The following is a 17,124-nucleotide window of genomic DNA, read 5'->3' on the forward strand; positions in this document are numbered from 1 at the left end:
GGTCATTCATTCCAATGGGATGTGGGCTCTGCTCCCAGTGGCAGGGACTGTTGTTGACTGAAAATCCCCCAAGTGCCATGCTGGTCTGAAGAGAGCAAGCCCTGGGATGGGCAGATGATCTTTCAAGAGCCCACGAATCCAAGGTGAGATGACAGTGTGATGTAATGGACCGAGCCCTCGACTAGGAGGCTGGACACTTGGCTTCTAGTTCCATTTCAGCCACTAACTTGCTCGGCGATGTTAGGTAAGTCACTTTCCCTCCCTGGATCTCAGTGTCCTCCCTGGGACGTGAGGAGGTTGGACCGGATTATCTTTAATGACATTTCCAACCCTGATAAGTGAACCCTGCAATTTAAAAAACAAGCAAGCTATTTTTGGAAAAATTCCAGCTCTGATTAGATTGTGGGGGGACTCTTTCTCTAGGGCTTCCATTTAGCTGTAATTGCCACAAAATCCCTCACCTCAAACTCCCACTCAGTACACGCAGCCATTTTCCCACCACTCAAGTTCCATCTAAGACATCAAAACCAGTCATGGGTCCAGCCTGTCCCTCCTGCTGAGCTAGTTCTGTGCTTGGGGCTGAACTAGACTGTGTGGCATTCTGAAGGAGTCCCTGTGGGAGGGGATGTGCCACTGACCCCCAGATTTTAGCATAGGCAGGTGGAGTGGCTAACTAGGTTGGAGAGATTTCCCCCAAGTTTATACTTTCAAACTTTTTAACGTACAGTAAAATTGAAAGAATGACACAAATATTTGTACATACCCTCATTAATAATTTGCCGTATTTGCACACTCTCCCTTCTCTCTTTCCTTCCCCACCCCCTCTCCTATATTGTAGACGTGATGGCACTTCACTTGCAGATACTTCAGCATATATCTCCTAAGAATAAGAATGTCCTTTGCCGGGAGGCATTTAAAGGACCCTACGATGCTCACCTAGGGGAAAGGCTCCAGTCTCTAGAGTCCAAAGGAGATCAAAAAGTATATGAGGTCTAAAGACCAGATTTAAATCTGCATATGGGTAGTGTGAGAAGGAGCTAAGCACAACAGAAGGAGGCACGAACAGTGGTCCAAGTGCAGAATGACCTTGGGCAAGTCACTTCCCTTTCTTTAGCTTCACTTTCTTCATCTATAAAATGGGGATTGTGCTAATCTCTCTCCTGCCAATCTCCCAAGCTGTATGAGGCTCAGATGTGAAAACAGCTATGAGAGCACATGGGGACCTGCCACACTTAAACATTTAAGGGCAAGTGATTTACAGAGATGACCTTCAGAGCTAGTAAAGAGCAGGAGCAATAACTTCCCTGGCCCCAGTCCTGGATGCCTCTGGTAACACATGAAGTCGATAGTCCCCCAGCTCAACCCCCAAACTCTTGTTACTGAAAGCCACAAAATTTTCCTTTATAATGGAAATTTCAGTGGCTCACATCTTTTGCAGTTTTTCAAAGGCATAAACACTCACCCCAGTTCTTTCTAGTTCTTTTTTCAGATAACTCTATTTTCTCTTACTGATTATGGCACAAAACTAAAAGATTACCTCTCTACTTTTTCTTCTTCCTGACATTTTCTTCTGTGCTCCCCCTTATTTCCTACTATTCTGCCCCACCCTGTCGAGACTTCTAAGACGTAAAGAATTCTATCATCCTAACTACCTTAGCTCAAAGAGCAAAATGCTTTACAAAATTAAGTGAGCATTGGGGATTTTTAACTTGATTTTATCTTTTCATTCAACCAGAGGGATATATGTGTGGGAGATGCACTTGTCAACTAAAAGCAATTTCTCTGCCTCCTTGGGGACCAAAGCGTAATTGTAGCTCTGTCTTCCTGGTGTCAGGATGAAACTTGCATTTTCCTGAGTGGTGTCAGCACGCTGACAGACAGCTCCTGGGATCTATTGAGGGGTACTGGAAAAGAACGGGCAGGGGGGTGAGAGATCTCGAGGCTGGTCTTGGCTCACCTCTCCTCCCCTGGGTGACTTTGGGCTAGTCACTTACTGTCTTTTGCCTCAGCTTTTCTAACTTAAAAAATGGGAATAATTTTCTCCCATTTCTACCTCACAAAGATGGTGCCAGGACCTTGTCAGGCTTTGGTGATACGAAAATGCTTGGAAGTAATAGAGCTGTGGGGAAAAAAATAAAGTGCTGCAGAAGCAGTGTATCCTAGGAAAGCTAAGTAGCTGCAAAGGAACTTCAAGTTTTCTTGGTACAACTCCACTTGAGAAATGAGGAAACCAAGGTCTTTCTGAGGTTCAGAGAGGTCTCAAATGGTCCCCCATGATTTTGCTATACGTTCACCATGAGCCTAGACAAATCCTCCCCAAACAGAAAAGCAGAGAGGCAAAGTCTTGGGGTTCTAAGGCTTACAGCCCCCTTTAGAGAACATATATGACCCTATACACACCATGTGGACCTTCTGATAGGACTCCTCAAAAGGGGGTGTTGGGAGGCAAGCTTGCTAATCTCCCAATTCCTTCCATGGGCCTGGGGGTAGTTACCTTTGTTATCTCACCCCTGAAATTGCAGAGACCTTCATAGCAACCTGCTGAGGAAGTTGGGCAGGCGGACAGGGACCCTCATTTCATAGGGGAGGAGTCAGGGGTTCAGGTTGGGAAGCAGACATACTTGCATCCATTCAGTCAACATGCCCAGCCTCACTCCTAATATTTTAGCTTTAAATGCCATACTCTTTCCACGGTGCTTCCACTGCCTCTTGCCTCATGTAAGGACCCCAAGCAGGGAATCCAAGTGAGATAACCTGACTGAAAAGTGCTACAAAGACATACACAAGGATTCTTAGAAAATACAAATGAATGACCTTTATGGTGTATGCTCATTTTGAATGCCACTAGACCCTATCAGGAGTCAAGTTTTGAGGTTTGCTCAATTTCTCATGCTACATATTTACCCATACACCCAAAGGAAGTAGAGTGGGGTTAAAGGGATCAAGTTCTCCATAGGGCTGCCCCAGTGTTCCTTGTAGCTGGAGTGCAATGGGAAGAGACAGTGGTGGAGGGTTTTCAGGGAAAGACTTCTTTCCTCTATACTAGAGTTTCTCTAACTTTATTGGGTATAAGAGCCCCCATGGGGAGCTTGTTAAAAATGCTGTTTTCTGGCCCCCATGCCCAGAGATTCTTGTTCAGTGAATCTGGAGTGGGAGCAGGGGATTTGCATCATTGCAGCACATCCCAAGTGATTCTGATGCAGCTGGTCCAACCATACTTTGGAAAATCCTGGTCCATGACAAAGTTTACAGGCCTTTGATGCTTGGAATCCCATTTAAATAGCAACTGTCTGCCTGGGTGCCAACTACTTTTGAGCTTCAGGAAAAAAGGTAGAAGGTTTGAAACCTTTCTTCTCAAAGCCAGCAAGCCCCCAGCTTGACTTTATCATCGTGCCTTCTTCTTAGCTAGAATATGTTTTCTTCCTGCTAAAGACTTCATGGCAAACAATGACCTAAGTTAGGAGCAGTGTGCTTGGCTTTTAACTGGAATTGCAATGAGACACCCTTAAGAGGCAGCAAGCTGTCAAGCTCTAGGGTGAGGGCATATATACCCAGTGTGCCCCTTGTACACCTTGGTGTGAGGGGTTGCAGGTCCAGGCTAGCAGGTTCTTGGTTGCTCAGTTGGGGTGCTAAGGACCTCTGAATTCTTGGAAAGGAGATACCATAACGGGTTATGTGGCCCTGCACAGGACAGGAGTTCTGCATTTTACTCACAGACCAACTTTTAGCTTTTTCTGGGTCACCAAAGCCAGGCCCAGTGTCCTGTACCAAGAGAACAATCCCAGCATAAAGGCCCCAGTCTTTCCCTTACCTAACCTCATCCTTTATTCTGTGGACAAGGTTATAGTTTTTCTCCTATCAGTAGCATTTTCTAACTCCAGAAAAAGACATATAGAAAAGTTGGAAAATACTAAAATATGAAAATAATAAAACAGTTTAAAATTGCCCATAATTGCATTGCTTAAACAATCACTACTAAGATTCTGGTGTGTTTCATGTTAACACTTTTGTTCTATGTATAAGTTTATTATTTATTTGAACTGTTTATATAATAGTGTGCACACATTTTGCATTTAGATTATTTTTCACTTAAAATGATCATAAATGTTTTTTTCAGATTATCATATAGGCTTCCAATTTATACATTTAAAAATAATTCATTGAGTGAATCAACGTTATATACATAGCTCAATATCTTGCACACAGAGGACATTTCATAAATATTTGTTGAATGGATGGATTGATGGATAAATGCATTCCCCTATTATGTGACATTAGTTAAGGGTAAATATTTTCAAAGGAAACAACACTAAGTAATTAAGTGGCAGAGGAGGTAGGTCAAAGAAAAAGGAGTTGGGGAGAACTGCTAACTTGACTGCTAAATAAAATTTTTTGAGAATTCTGAACTCTATATTTCCCTTTTTCTTTTTTCGAAACGAGTAGGCTTTGGTTTGCCAGGTGCTTGTTCACAACTGTTAATATCCCCATTTTACAGATAAGGAAAACTAAGCCTCAGAGAGTTTAAATAATCTTCCTAAGATTACATAGCTAGTATGTAGCACAGTTGGGCTTCCAATCTAGGTCTGTGAGCATCCTTAGCTTTGTTCCTTTACTACATCACACCTCCTGCAGAAAAAAAAGTGACCAAGAGGGATAGTGGTCATGAGTTTGTACTTTAGGTAGAGCTATTTTGGAAGCAGAGAAACTTCAGTTACTGAGGGCCATTGGATTGGACTGGGCAGGCAGCCTTTATGCCATGAGGGAGCCCCCCGAAAAAATCTCATTCAGCTGGAAAAAAAAGAAACCCATTGAGACCATTACAAAAGCTGGTGGTGTATACGCTCATGGGAAGAGGTAAGGCCGAGATTTCAATATCCAGAGCCAGAAACTGGACATTTCTAGATGTCAGACTTGTTTGGCTTGGATGACTGGGTATTTGTACAGCAGAAATTGGTAAAAGAGTAGGTCTGGTGAATGTTTGTTGACTCTGATTGCTTTTAGAAAACAGAGAAAATTGGAAATGATTTAGAAATTGGTGTAAAGGCAGAGAAGTACCATGTTTCCCAGAAAGGAAGGAAAATGAATGGAAGCCCTTTAAACTCTAACTACAGCTCTGCTTTGCTAAGAATTGTATGGTGAAGTACGGGCGATTTTTTCATTTTACGCACCCCTTTTGCTGCATTAATGCTAATATCAGTGGTTAGCAAAGCAAATGTAATAACTGCTCTCCTCAAAGGACTTGTGATTGCAGCTTCCACTCCTCAAGCCTGCAATCGAGCTGTTGGAAGAGGATTTTGCATATTACTCTCTACCTCCTCACTAGCGTTTTGACCGACAGAGTCCCATTTTCCCAGCGGAGAAAAACAAGGCACAGAGTCATGTTTGTACAACTGCCAATGGAGAACTGGGGGAGAAATTAATTTGGGGCCCTGAACTTGAATAGAAAAGGAAATTTCGATTAGAAGCCCTTCTTGCTCAATATGGTCCATCTCTGGTGGCTGCTTCTACTGCAGGATTTGGAGGTAGGACTTGTTTACTACCACCAGATCCCCCAAACACTGAACCTATAATGGTATGTGCCTCCAACACAGTACCACCCCCCACATTGAAATATCAAATATCAAATTCTTTCTAAAAATAAAGGTTGGTGCCCCTCCTATGCCTGAGCAAAAGCATAGGCGGTGGAATCCGTAAGTCAGTGGCAACTGGGGTGCACCCCATATTTATACACATTTGACACCGTGTTCTTTTATCTCAGTTAGGGATCAACCCCCTCAAAACAAAAGTTCCCAGGCAGGACAGCATCTCCCTCTTCCCCAAAGGATCTGCAGGGCAGGAACATTAAAATTACTTTCAACTTTGGGGCCCCTTGGGGAGCAAAACTCTTTTCTCCTACTCACATTTTTGATCCTCGAGAACAGAGCTGTGACATAAGACATCACATCTGGAGCTACTCACAGCTGAGGTGATGCCTCCCCTAAGACAGGGGGTCCCCAAGGGCTGAGAAAGTGCCTCCCCTTCCGGTTCAGAGCTCCTAAGGCAGACACCACTTCCCGCCTAGATTGGGCCTCCTGAAGGCTGAGATGATGTGTCCGCTAAACGTGGGGGTTTCAGGGCTGGAATACAATCTCACCCTCAGATCTGAGGCTCCCAGGGGCAGGTGCACTATCTCGCCCTCAAATACCAGCTTCTAGGGGACAGGCTTGCTTTTACGTGCCAGAGTAGGGCTCCTGGGGGCAGGGGCCTCCCTTCCCTCTCAGATTCGGGGCTCACCAGGGCAGAGATGGCGTCTCCCCTCAGACTCTGGGCTCCCCGGGGATAGGGGCACGGTCCCGCCCTCAGAGTCAGGGCTTCCCGGGGCAGGAGCTGTATCTCGGCCTCCCTTCGCGTGGGGGAAAGGGGCTGCAGGACCAGCGGCCTCTTCTCCGGCGGGAGGGGGGGGGCTCCCCTGAGGCCCTGCCCCCTTCGTGACAAGCCCGAGGTGTCCGGTGACCGAAACACTCTTAGCTGGGTGCAGGGTGCGGCTCAGGGCGTGGTCACCGGGGGCTACTTAGGGTAGCTGGCGCGGGGGCCAGCGCGGAAGCCGGCTGCGAGGCTGCGGCGCCGAGCGCTGGCCATGGCGTGGATGCTGGACTGCCTTTTCGCCTCGGCCTTCGAGCCCCGCCCCCGCCGTGGTGAGTGGGGCCCACCGAGTCCGGGGGCTGGGGTCCTTCGCTGAGGCTGCAGGCGGCTGCAGCCCCGGCCAGGAGCCCTGGGGCTTGGCTCGCCGTCCCTTCGCCTCCCTTCCCACTGGCTTTTAGCTAATTGTTCCTGGCTTAAGGACTGCCCCGTCGAGGCCCCGCATAAATCACCGGCTTTGCCGGGAACAGCGAGCAATCGCGCTAATGGCTCGCGGGATGCGGGTCGAGCGCGGGGGCGGAGTCGCTGGCTCAGCCGTCCTCGGGGACAGCTAGAGAGTCGGGGCCAGACGCGTAGGAGCACAGTCCTGAAACCCAAGGGCCCTAAAGGCCCAAGGATGAATGTCCCTGGCCGGGCAGCTAGGGCCCGCGAACCCTGAAGATGGAGGTGGGGGGATCCTTTTGCCTTGAAGCTTGTCTAATCTTGTCCCAATCTCAACTACCGAATATCGACATGGGTCCCTCAGAGTCATCGAATTCAACCCCTTTATTTAAGAGATGGTGACATTGAAGGCCAGAGATGGCAAAGGCCTGCCCAAGGTCATACAAGGAGTTGGCAGCAGATCTGGCTCTGCTGAGGGCCTGCCAATTGCCCACTGCCCCAAAGCTCCCAATGGCAGAGGCCTGGGGTCTTTAGTCTGGGTCTTCCCTTGGGTACTTTGATATCAATGCTGTTTTCCCTATCCTTGCGGAGTTGAGGACATAGGTGTGTGAAGGATCACAGCACCACTGTGATACGTGGGTGGCATTTCACCCCCTTCTTGGAAGTGCTTCTATAAAGTACGTTTTGGAAACTGATTATTTATTTTTCCTCCTTAAAGTTTCAGGAGACTTATCTTTTCTGTTTGAGATTTCCCAGGACCCCCACCCACACTGTCCTTCACTCCCCCTTGGTAGGCCCCACCCCCTCGAGGCTGCCACCTGCCCCCACTGCCACCTGTTTTTCCATAGTCTCCACCTCCAAAATCTATATTGGTGAGACTGCGTCATTGGTCGCCAGCCATAGACCAAACCTGGGGTTGTCTCCTCTTTCCTCTGCCCCCTCACAGGCGGGGGAGAAGAGGCAGGGAGAGGAGGGGCCTCAGCAACTTAATTCTGCAGAAACCCATGTTTAGTCCTTGCCAGCCCCAGCACCCTGAGAACCATCCCAGGAGTCTGACCCACTACTAAGGGACTGCAGCATGCTTAGCAAATTCAAGAGCTGTCTCTGGCAGGCCGCAAGTTCTCTGAGAAAGCAAAAGATCTGCATACACACAGAGAGTTGTTTTGTTCTGTATATTTTTTCAAGTTTATGTGATCCCGGTGAATCGAAAAAAATTAAGGGTGTTTTCTAAGATGCCTTTTAAGGCCTTACAGCTCAAACACCCTACCCTTGTAAAGGGGGTAGGGTGAACCATTCCATCCCTGCCTGGCCTGCAAGGCTGTCGTGTGACTCCAATGAGATCAAGGATATGAAGTCTCCTTTATGAATAACCCCACTGGGGAGGGGTCAGTATCACACAAGGAAGCCCATCCCCATCTAAAAACAGTCATTTCTATTAGAATTAGGAGGCTTTTCCCTAAACTGAACCCAAATCTCTGTTTTTCTGGCTCTGGCACTGACCTTCATGATCCTTCCAAGAGAACAGCGCCAGCCCTCTCCATTCCCCCACCCCCACTCACCCCTGTTTTTATCCAGGCCAAACCTCCCCAGTTCCTTCATCTGTTTAACATGTGATATGGCTACAAGGCTCCTACCCGCACCTAGCTGCTCTTCTTTGAGCATGCTCCAAGTTGTGAATGCCCAATGACCTGGCCAAAAGAGGATTTCCAGCTGTGTCCCTGTAAATATAGTCCTGGATGGCTGACTTTCCCTCTTTTGGAAGCCCACGTTCACACTCATGGTACACAGACACATAGCCACAAATACACACATACATACACATTCCCACACCCGCACATGCCCACATACAAAGTCACCAACGCACAGACACATACTTCACATGCATCACGTACTTTTCACACACAATGCAACATAACCACATCACACATGCACGCACTACACACAAATCCTTTGTACATGCTGCGTAGTTCACACACAAATAGCTAATTTATATTGGAAGTACCTTCTTCACCTGAAACTACTCATTTTTTAAAAAGTAAACTCAAGTTCTTTTCAGAGTCTCCATTCTGTATTTTGTTGTTTGAATCCAAGTGCAAGACTTTACATTTACTACTGCATTTCCAGTCTGATGAGACCTGTCCCCCTACATATGCCAGTGGTACACCACTGCCTACCCCAGCTCTATTACTTGTACACAGCAGCTAATATATGTGAAGTAGTTCCCAGATGCTGGGCCCTAGTCTCAGCCCTTTACACGTATGATCTCACTTAAGTCACACAACATCACTTTGACATAAGTAATTAGTCTTTGGGTACAGTTTTTGACCAGGTAAGAACTCATTCACTGCAACCCTCCCCCCGCCCCACCAAGAAATGCTGTGCAATATGAAAGGTAACTTTGTGCATAACTATTGATATTCTGTAGGGCTACAATTGCCCTTGGTGCCTCCCTTCAAATGCCTTCCAGAAATCCTCAGGAGTCAGAGGGAGGGAGTAGCTGGTCGATGATTGGGAAGAGTGGGGGAAGTATTCTAAATGTTCCTTCACCCACCCACCCACCTCTTGCTAAGGAGATTGTTGGTACATCAGAACAATCTTTTGAGGGTCGCAATGGGCAATCGACGACCATATGAAGACATTTTGGAGAGGCATCATTGAGATCTGGGAAGAAGGGGGACCCAGAAAGGTCTTCTTTCCTAGGGAGAGGGACAGCACGACTGACCCACTTGAAATTCTCTCCCCAGTTCACTCCTGGCATTGGATTTAGCCTCAGACAATTGGACTTCTGTAAAGCAGCCAAAACTCTAAAGCTGAAGGGACCCTAGGGCCCACTTTACATACAAATTTGATCTTTTCTTGGGGATGGGACCCAATCGATTCACTGAGGCCAGGCCTGGTTGAGCTCCACAGGATTATTTCCCAGAGCTGGGGCGAGTTTGCCAATGAGACACCCCACTTCCCTGGTCATGGCATCAGACGAGCACCCTCATCCACTAATGGCAGGACTTCCCAAAGTTCCTTTGAAAATCACTTGTTTCCACTTCAAAAGGCATCTCTCCATAGGAAAATAATGTGACACTCTATAGAGCTTAGGTTCCTAGGTTAGGCCACGCTTTACCCACCATAAGGATAGAATGCAGAATCTGTGTGATGAAAACTGGTAGAAAACAATACTCTTGCAAGTGTACCTCAGGCTCCAGCAGTAGAGCTGACATTCATCAAGCTTAAATATCAAATGACAGGAAGCATATTGGGCATTGATAGAGCAGGATACCAGGTCCCTGAGGGTGACGATGGCAACAGGAAAAGCAGTTTCATTCCCTTTCCCACACTTACCAGCCAAGACAACCTAAATGTCCAACTGTAGTGGAATGGTTAAATAAACTATATGACATATCCACTTGTTAGACTAGTCTACATCCATAAAAATGCTGTTCATGAAGAATATGTAGCGACATGGAAAATGGTATGATTTATGTGTCAAATATGCATTTTTAAAAGACTGGAAGAAAATTCAGCAACGAGGTAAACTAAGAGATCCTTTTAGGTTGGTGGAATAATAGTTATTTTCTTCTCTGTTTCCCAAAATCTCTATTAAGTTTGTTCTTAAATTACTCTTATAATTTAAAGAGGTGTTTAAAAGGCTAACTGAAGGCCTATAGTATACAAATAGACCATGCAATAATTACAATGATCTAAAATCCCACTATACATAGTTTAATCTAAGGGATTTTTTTCTTCAAATTTTAGTTTAAGTGTAATGACTAAATCAGGTCAGCCAAATGTAATCCTCCCAGTGATCATGAAATGTCCTCTAACACTGGGTGGGAAAAGGTAGAACTGAATTGAAACTGCTTTTATAGTTTTGCAATAAGCAAGTTTCTTAGCCTCTTTTAAAATAATATAATAATATCTATATTTCCAGGTTATAAATTATAATCGTTATGATTTTAATAACTATTTACTAATAGTTATATTATTGTTATTGGAGATATCATTATATTAAGTGCCCTCTATGGTTCATGTATCAAAAGATGTGTTTTAGTCCTTCTTCAAATATTTACTGTGTACCAGTCATCTTACACAAATGATCTCATTTAACTTTCATAACAACTCTTTGAGGTAAGTATTATCATCTTCATTGAAAAGACAAAAACTCAGAGAGGTTCAGTAACTTGCTCACGGCCACACAGTAGCTGAGCAAGGATTACAACCCCTTTTGGTCTGATTTCAAAGCTTAAGTGAGATTAAAAGAAATAACACATACAAAGCTTCTAGCACTATGCTGATATAGAGCAGACATTTACTAGGTGGTCAGTACAATGTTGCTGACGTTCCCTTGCCCAGAGTTCAAATTCTGGTCTTTGATCTGCTTGACTACTTATAGATTCCTTTCTATGAAAAGGTGCACATTTCAATTGAAAGATGCAATGCAAACACCACCTGTGTCCTTATTGCTGGGGCTCTGCGTCACTAGGAAACGATTTCTGTTTCCTTCTGGCAGTATCATTTGTTCTCACATGTATCAGCACAAGTAGGTAGATGGCATGTTTGATGAGCCTTGGCAGCCACTGTCACGTCTCAGATACACTTCTTGAGAAGCCACGCGGCTTCCTCGGGATAGGCACCTGCTACCCAGCAACTGGTAGGTCCCTGCACTCAGGGATGCTTATTAAATGGCTGGGGCCTATCTTGAACCCCTGTTCCAACAATTCTCTGTATAGTTTGGCTGACCCTTAATTGTTACCCCTCCCACTTTCCTCCACTAAGCAGGGGCTGCGGGACCTCCTCAGAAGCCGACAGGGATAGGAACTAGAGAAAATTTTAAATTCCTAAATCCTCAGAGGGACTCACTAATATATTATCTTGCATGGTGGAGTCTAGGGTCAGTGAGGAGTAGCATGCAGGATGAATAAGAGAGGTGAAGGAGAGGGAGGAATTGAAGGCGTCCTCCAGAGACTGGGAGCACCTGAGGCCCGGCCTCTCAGAGCTTTTTCTGCCATGACTCTCAATACTTCTCTACTCTGTAGCCTCTTTATCCCTCCCTGATATTATATATCCACCCTCTACCCTCAACTTCTTAACCTTCGCCCGCCACTCTCTGCCCAAATGCAGCTCCAGCTTGTAGTGACTTATTTTTGTCTCTAGAGGGAGGCAGTAGCATCAGGGAGGAAAGGGCACAGATTGGGGTCTTCTCTTACTTTACCAAAGGGTAGATTTTATTTTCCTTTAACTGCGAACAGGTAAATAACAACTAATTGGAACAGTATTTTAGGTGCTGCAAAATATATCTCAGAGAAACATCATCGCTCCCCTCATCTACCCCCCAACCTTGGTGGCTGCTAGAAGAAGGGTGGCCTTGGGAGCCCCTCCTAATTTCTAGGTTAAAGGTAGAAAACAAAAACAAAAACAAGAAAACAAAACAGAAGTCGTGGGGGCAGTTTAGCCAAGGAATATTTACGCTGTCTTTCTCTTGGGTACTACGGCACACATTTAAGAGACAGGGTCTGGACTGGGTGTGAAGTGAGGGTTGGGGAGCTCAGTCCATAGTTGGGGTGGGAGGAAGTCTAGATGCTGAGCAGGTAGTTTGAAACTTTCCTGTATGGAGCATTACGTCTGAAACGTTGGTTTCATTAACACTGCCAGGAGAAACTGCAGAGTGAGAATTGGACTTAGGATCCAGTTCTTCCGGGCTGCATTAGGCTGATAAAAACATCACCCTAAAAGAAGAGGGGCTATTTCAAGAGTGTCAGACACAATAGTAATGAGGAAAATTGGCTTAGTCAGTCAGCTTCAGTACCTGAACACCCCGGTTGAGACACTCTGGGCTATATGGGCAGGGCGTGAGTAAAGCAAGAGAGGGAATTAGCCTTTTCTTGAACATTTATTAGACATGTTAGACATTTGGCTGACACTTTCCATATTTTACCTCCTTGTCACCTGAACATGTCTAAGGCAGGTGTTAACAGCTCCAATCTACAGATGAGAAAACTGAGGTTCTGAGAGATGAAGTAACCTTCCCAAGATCACATAGCAAGTAAGTGATGGAGCTGGGATACAAACTCAAAGCTGTCTGAAGGTCCTCATCTTTAAAGGGTTTTATCCACATTTTTCTTGTGAAAACCAAGGTCTCCCTCTTCAATAAAATTCACATTTTGGTTCCTTGCCTGTAATGGGGGTTATTAAAGCATTTTGGAGCTTTTTAGCTTCTTCGAAGTTGAAGTTTGTTCCCCATTTCACAGGTAAGAGTACTGGACTGGAGCGAACCAGACAGTCTTCATGAATTCAGGTGGGACTTACACAAAGGAATTTAGATAGGTGGTCCAGTGGTTGAGTGTATGTGTGTAGGGGTGGGAGGCAGAGGCCTCACAGGATCGACTGTGAGGAAGCGGAAGTGGAGCTGGTATATTCAGAGGAGAGTGAGGAGGTGTCAGACTGGCCCGCAAAGCAGCAGGAAAGCCAAGTGCCTGAGACCAGATGATGGGAGACACCAAAGTTTGCATGAACTTCTGGTACAGATTTACCAAGGGGCTTCAGCTACTCTGTGCCCTGTGTGACTTACACTAGCCTCTCTAGCAACCCCCACCCTGCACTTAAAAAAAAAAAAGACTTTCTGGCTATGTAGTAATTTAGGCAATGCTTTTCCTGCCCACCCAGGATGAGGTGCTGACCCAGGCCCAGCTGGGGGTGAAGCTTTACTGATGTTACAGCTGCTTCTCGTCTGCACGCCAGGCTCATTTGTGCCAGTTGAAAGGGCACAATAATAACAGTAGCAATTTAAATCGTGCTCCTCGCTTTCTGCTTTCCCCCCTGAAAAGTGGCGAAGTGACTCACCACTGTCGAATTGTCTCTCTCTATCCACTCCCTGACCTCTTTGCGGCAGTCTGGGCTGGTTCCCTGGGGGCTGAGCTGGAAGTCTGTTCTTCCAGCGGCCCTTTAGCTGTGACAGAGCCACCCCCCCATAAATGTGTTCCCCCAAAATGCGATGTATTGTTTTAATTTGAAATTCTCAGATGAGGCTGCTTGGAAGGCATTAGAGCAGCATGAACCCATTAGGTAAGCACAGTTCTCCCCTCCAAACATGAATAATACAAAATGGGACCCATTCAGGAATCTTTTGAGGGGGCTCTGCTTGTTTTTCTATATGCAGTTTCATATGGAGATGACGGGTCTGCTTGAAATTTACTACATACCAACTTCTGGTGGTAATGCTGTAAAAATAGGTCCAGGGGAGCTGTGAAATCATTCCCTTACTCCATCCTGACCCCTCACCCCCATCCCCATCCACACCCAATTCCCCTGACCCTATGGCTAGAAAATGCTCATTCTCTGCTCTTTCTTTCAGCACCAGCCTAAGGAGAGCTCCCAGAACTGGAGGTGGTGAGGTGCTTATGAGCCTAGAGTAATTAAAGATTTTGAGGTGTCAACAAAGCAGGTAATTAGGTGGAGAAGGTATCAGCTGTCTGAGAGACAAAGAAAGTAATTATGCTGAGCACTCTTGGCGCTGTCAGTAAACTCCAAAGAAAGATTTGTTGGGAAGTGATACTGTTTGATAGAGACTTCAATGCCTAGCAGAAATGAGGGACTCTTGGTGAGGCTGCCTGGAACAGGAGAAAGGTTTAGGGAGCTTGGCAAACCTGGATTCAAATACCAGCTCTGCCTCCCACTGGCTGTGTGACCCTGGAGAAGTTACTTAACTCCTCTGAGTTCGATTTGTGATGTGCAAAATATTGATAAGTCATAGCTCTAATTACCTCATTAGGTCATTGTGAAGACTCAAGGAGATAATGCATGTAACAGCACTAGCACCATGCCTGGTATACAATAAGTGCTTAATAAATGGTAACATTATTATCATGATCACTATTATTATTCTTACTATATACCAGGCATTCTCTACAGGAGCCCAGAGTTTAAAAGGAGAGACAAATAATCGCAGTTATGTATGTTCGTGTCATGAGAAGTATGAAGAGGGTAACTATGATGGCTCAAAGGAGGGAGCCCTCCACTGGGAGGGAGGGGTACAGAAAAGCAGAGAAAGTTTTGTGACTCCTGAGTTAGGTCTTAAAAAAATAAGTAGGAGTTTGTCACGAGGCCCAGGGGGAAAGGGATTCCAGGCAAGTGTATCTGCCCACACAAAGCCAAAGAGGTGTGAAACAGCCAAGCCTTGAGCTAATAGTTGGGCTTTGCTGGGCACGAACTGGGATCTCCTGGGGGAGGGGGGGAATCAGTGACCAAGAATCTTTCCAGTTTATTCCCACCAGCCCCTGAACCGCGCCTTAGGCGCCCTACCTGGCCAATCACGTGCGACGCCCTCCTCTTCTTTCCTCTAAGCAGTCAGGTAAGCTCACACCCAGCCCCCAGCGGGCCTGGTGCGCACAGCGGGGGGTCGGCGGACCCAGACCCGGCAGATCAGGCCAAGGGGAGACTGTGCCCAGGTCGCGGGCCCCTATCTCCTTCCTCGTCCCAGTCCTGGTGCAAAGCCCCCCTCCACCCCCAATTTTAAAAAAAACTACCAAGCACACAGCCACTTGGGTTCTTTAGACAACCCCGTGCTCTCTCACACACCACACCCGTAAACTCACGCCGCGACCCCCCTCCAAGAGACACACGGTCTTCAGCCCTCCATCCTAGCACATACATTGGCTGCATGCGTCCCCACCACACACATGAACACATCACACCCAAACACACACGGACATTGCACCCTCACACACACAAACCTTTGAGCACACACGCCTTAAGTAAGCTCACATATAAAGACACCTTGCTCACAAACACACACAGTACACACCACAACAAACACCACCCGTAACCCCACATTGACACAGCACAGCTAAGGGTAAACACACACCAAACAAATATATACACACAAGCTTCAACGGGCACACACACATACACACACTGCATACACATGCACACTACAGCACGACCACAAACCCCGGCAGAAACATACATCGAACACACCCATATCCAGACCGCACCCACAGAGTCACACTGTCATCGGGCAGAAACATACAACCTACAAACGTGCACACACAAACACCGCACAAACACACGCTCCACGTCCGAGCGCAAACCAAATACACTTCACACCCAGCACTCAGACTAAAACATGCAACACGCACACACACACCCACACCCAGCCACACACGTAACTCACAGGCGAACCGCACTTGCGCGCGCGCACACACGCGTACATGCATACATACATACACATACAGCCCGCCCCCTCCTTCCCTCAGGGCGGAAGAGAAGGGGGCGAGGATGGGAGGAGGGGGAAGAAAGGAGGGGGGATGGGCGGACGAGGCGCTGCGAGCAGAGACGCTCTTTTCCCTTTGACCTGGGGTGTTGTTCCCATTAACCCGCCTGTTCCCCATTCCCGAGCAAAGGGAGTGAGTGAGTTGGGTCCAGACGGGAACCAGTCAGAACCAGGGAAAACTGGAAGGGCTGGGGAATCCGCCGGCGGGCGGAGGGCACGTGAGCTCCAGCCGGGACCCTGCCGGAGGCTCCTCCCCCCAGCAGCCTCCCTCTCAGACCCCTTCGCAGCTTTGACCTCTGCTCCCCACCGCGGGGGGAGGTGGTGGAGGGGGTGGGGTGCTTCTTCCTCTCCTACCCGAGAGTGAACAACTGTTAGGGGTGGAAAGCTTTACTGGTTTCAAGAAGTAAGGAGTTTAGATATGCAGAAAAGCTTTTTGCGAAACCTGTTCTAATCTAGTTTGAAGACGTCTCCTAATAGAGAGCGCACTATTTTGCAAAGCAACTAATTTTTACATAAAAGGCAAAGGCTATCAGAAATCACCGACACCGCGCTGGACACATAGTAGGGCGTTATAAATGTTCCTCCTTCCCGCTTTTGTCAACAAATCTTGCAGGGCTATCTGCAGCCCAGCACCAGCCCGCGACAGCTCTGGGGCAGTCGGTGAGCTTTTTCTAGCACACAAGCCCCTGGAGAACAGCCGCCTTGGCCAGGGAGCCACCGGCGGCAGGGGGCGGTAGTGTCGCTTAGGGTGCTTTGCACGTCTGGCGGCATAGCCCCCGCGGGACAGTCTGAGGTCCCCTTCCTCTGTGGCGGGCTACAGGGGTCACTCTAGAATACTCTGCGGTCAGATGAACATCTGGCTCCTGTCCTCCGCCTGCCCCCTTTCTGTAGAGATGGACAGCGGGTGAAGGAGAGGAGGAGGAAGAGGACTTCCGCCTGAGGCGGCGCATTGTGTAAAGCGCCTTGCGGTGCAAAGTGCACAAGCTTCGGAGTCGGTACAGGTTCGAATCCCAGCTCTACCACTTCGCAGCTGACTACCTTGTCAGGTCACTGTCTTAGGTTGCGGGGTGGGTGTGAAATTT

At 47.1% G+C, this 17,124-nt stretch overlaps 1 protein-coding gene across 16 annotated transcripts in view; it reads left to right on the plus strand.

Moving 5' to 3' along the window:
* Positions 1-17,124, plus strand: part of ARHGAP36 (Rho GTPase activating protein 36) — a 158,651-nt gene that overhangs the window by 121,003 nt on the left and 20,524 nt on the right. For 2 of the 16 annotated variants that reach the window (XM_060292825.2, XM_060292828.2), the window contains 3 exons: positions 14,126-14,215; positions 15,031-15,121; positions 16,934-17,043. The exons of 8 other annotated variants lie outside the window; for them this stretch is intronic. The gene's annotated coding sequence lies outside the window, so the exon portion shown is untranslated. Of the gene's footprint in view, positions 1-12,735; positions 12,818-14,125; positions 14,216-14,764; positions 15,122-16,933; positions 17,044-17,124 lie in introns of those variants that run through there. 6 more of the 16 variants (XM_060292823.2, XM_060292830.2, XM_060292826.2 and 3 more) reach the window with 6 other exon arrangements.

Source organism: Globicephala melas, chromosome X, assembly GCF_963455315.2.
Source record: "Globicephala melas chromosome X, mGloMel1.2, whole genome shotgun sequence".
Taxonomy (NCBI): Eukaryota; Metazoa; Chordata; class Mammalia; order Artiodactyla; family Delphinidae; genus Globicephala; species Globicephala melas.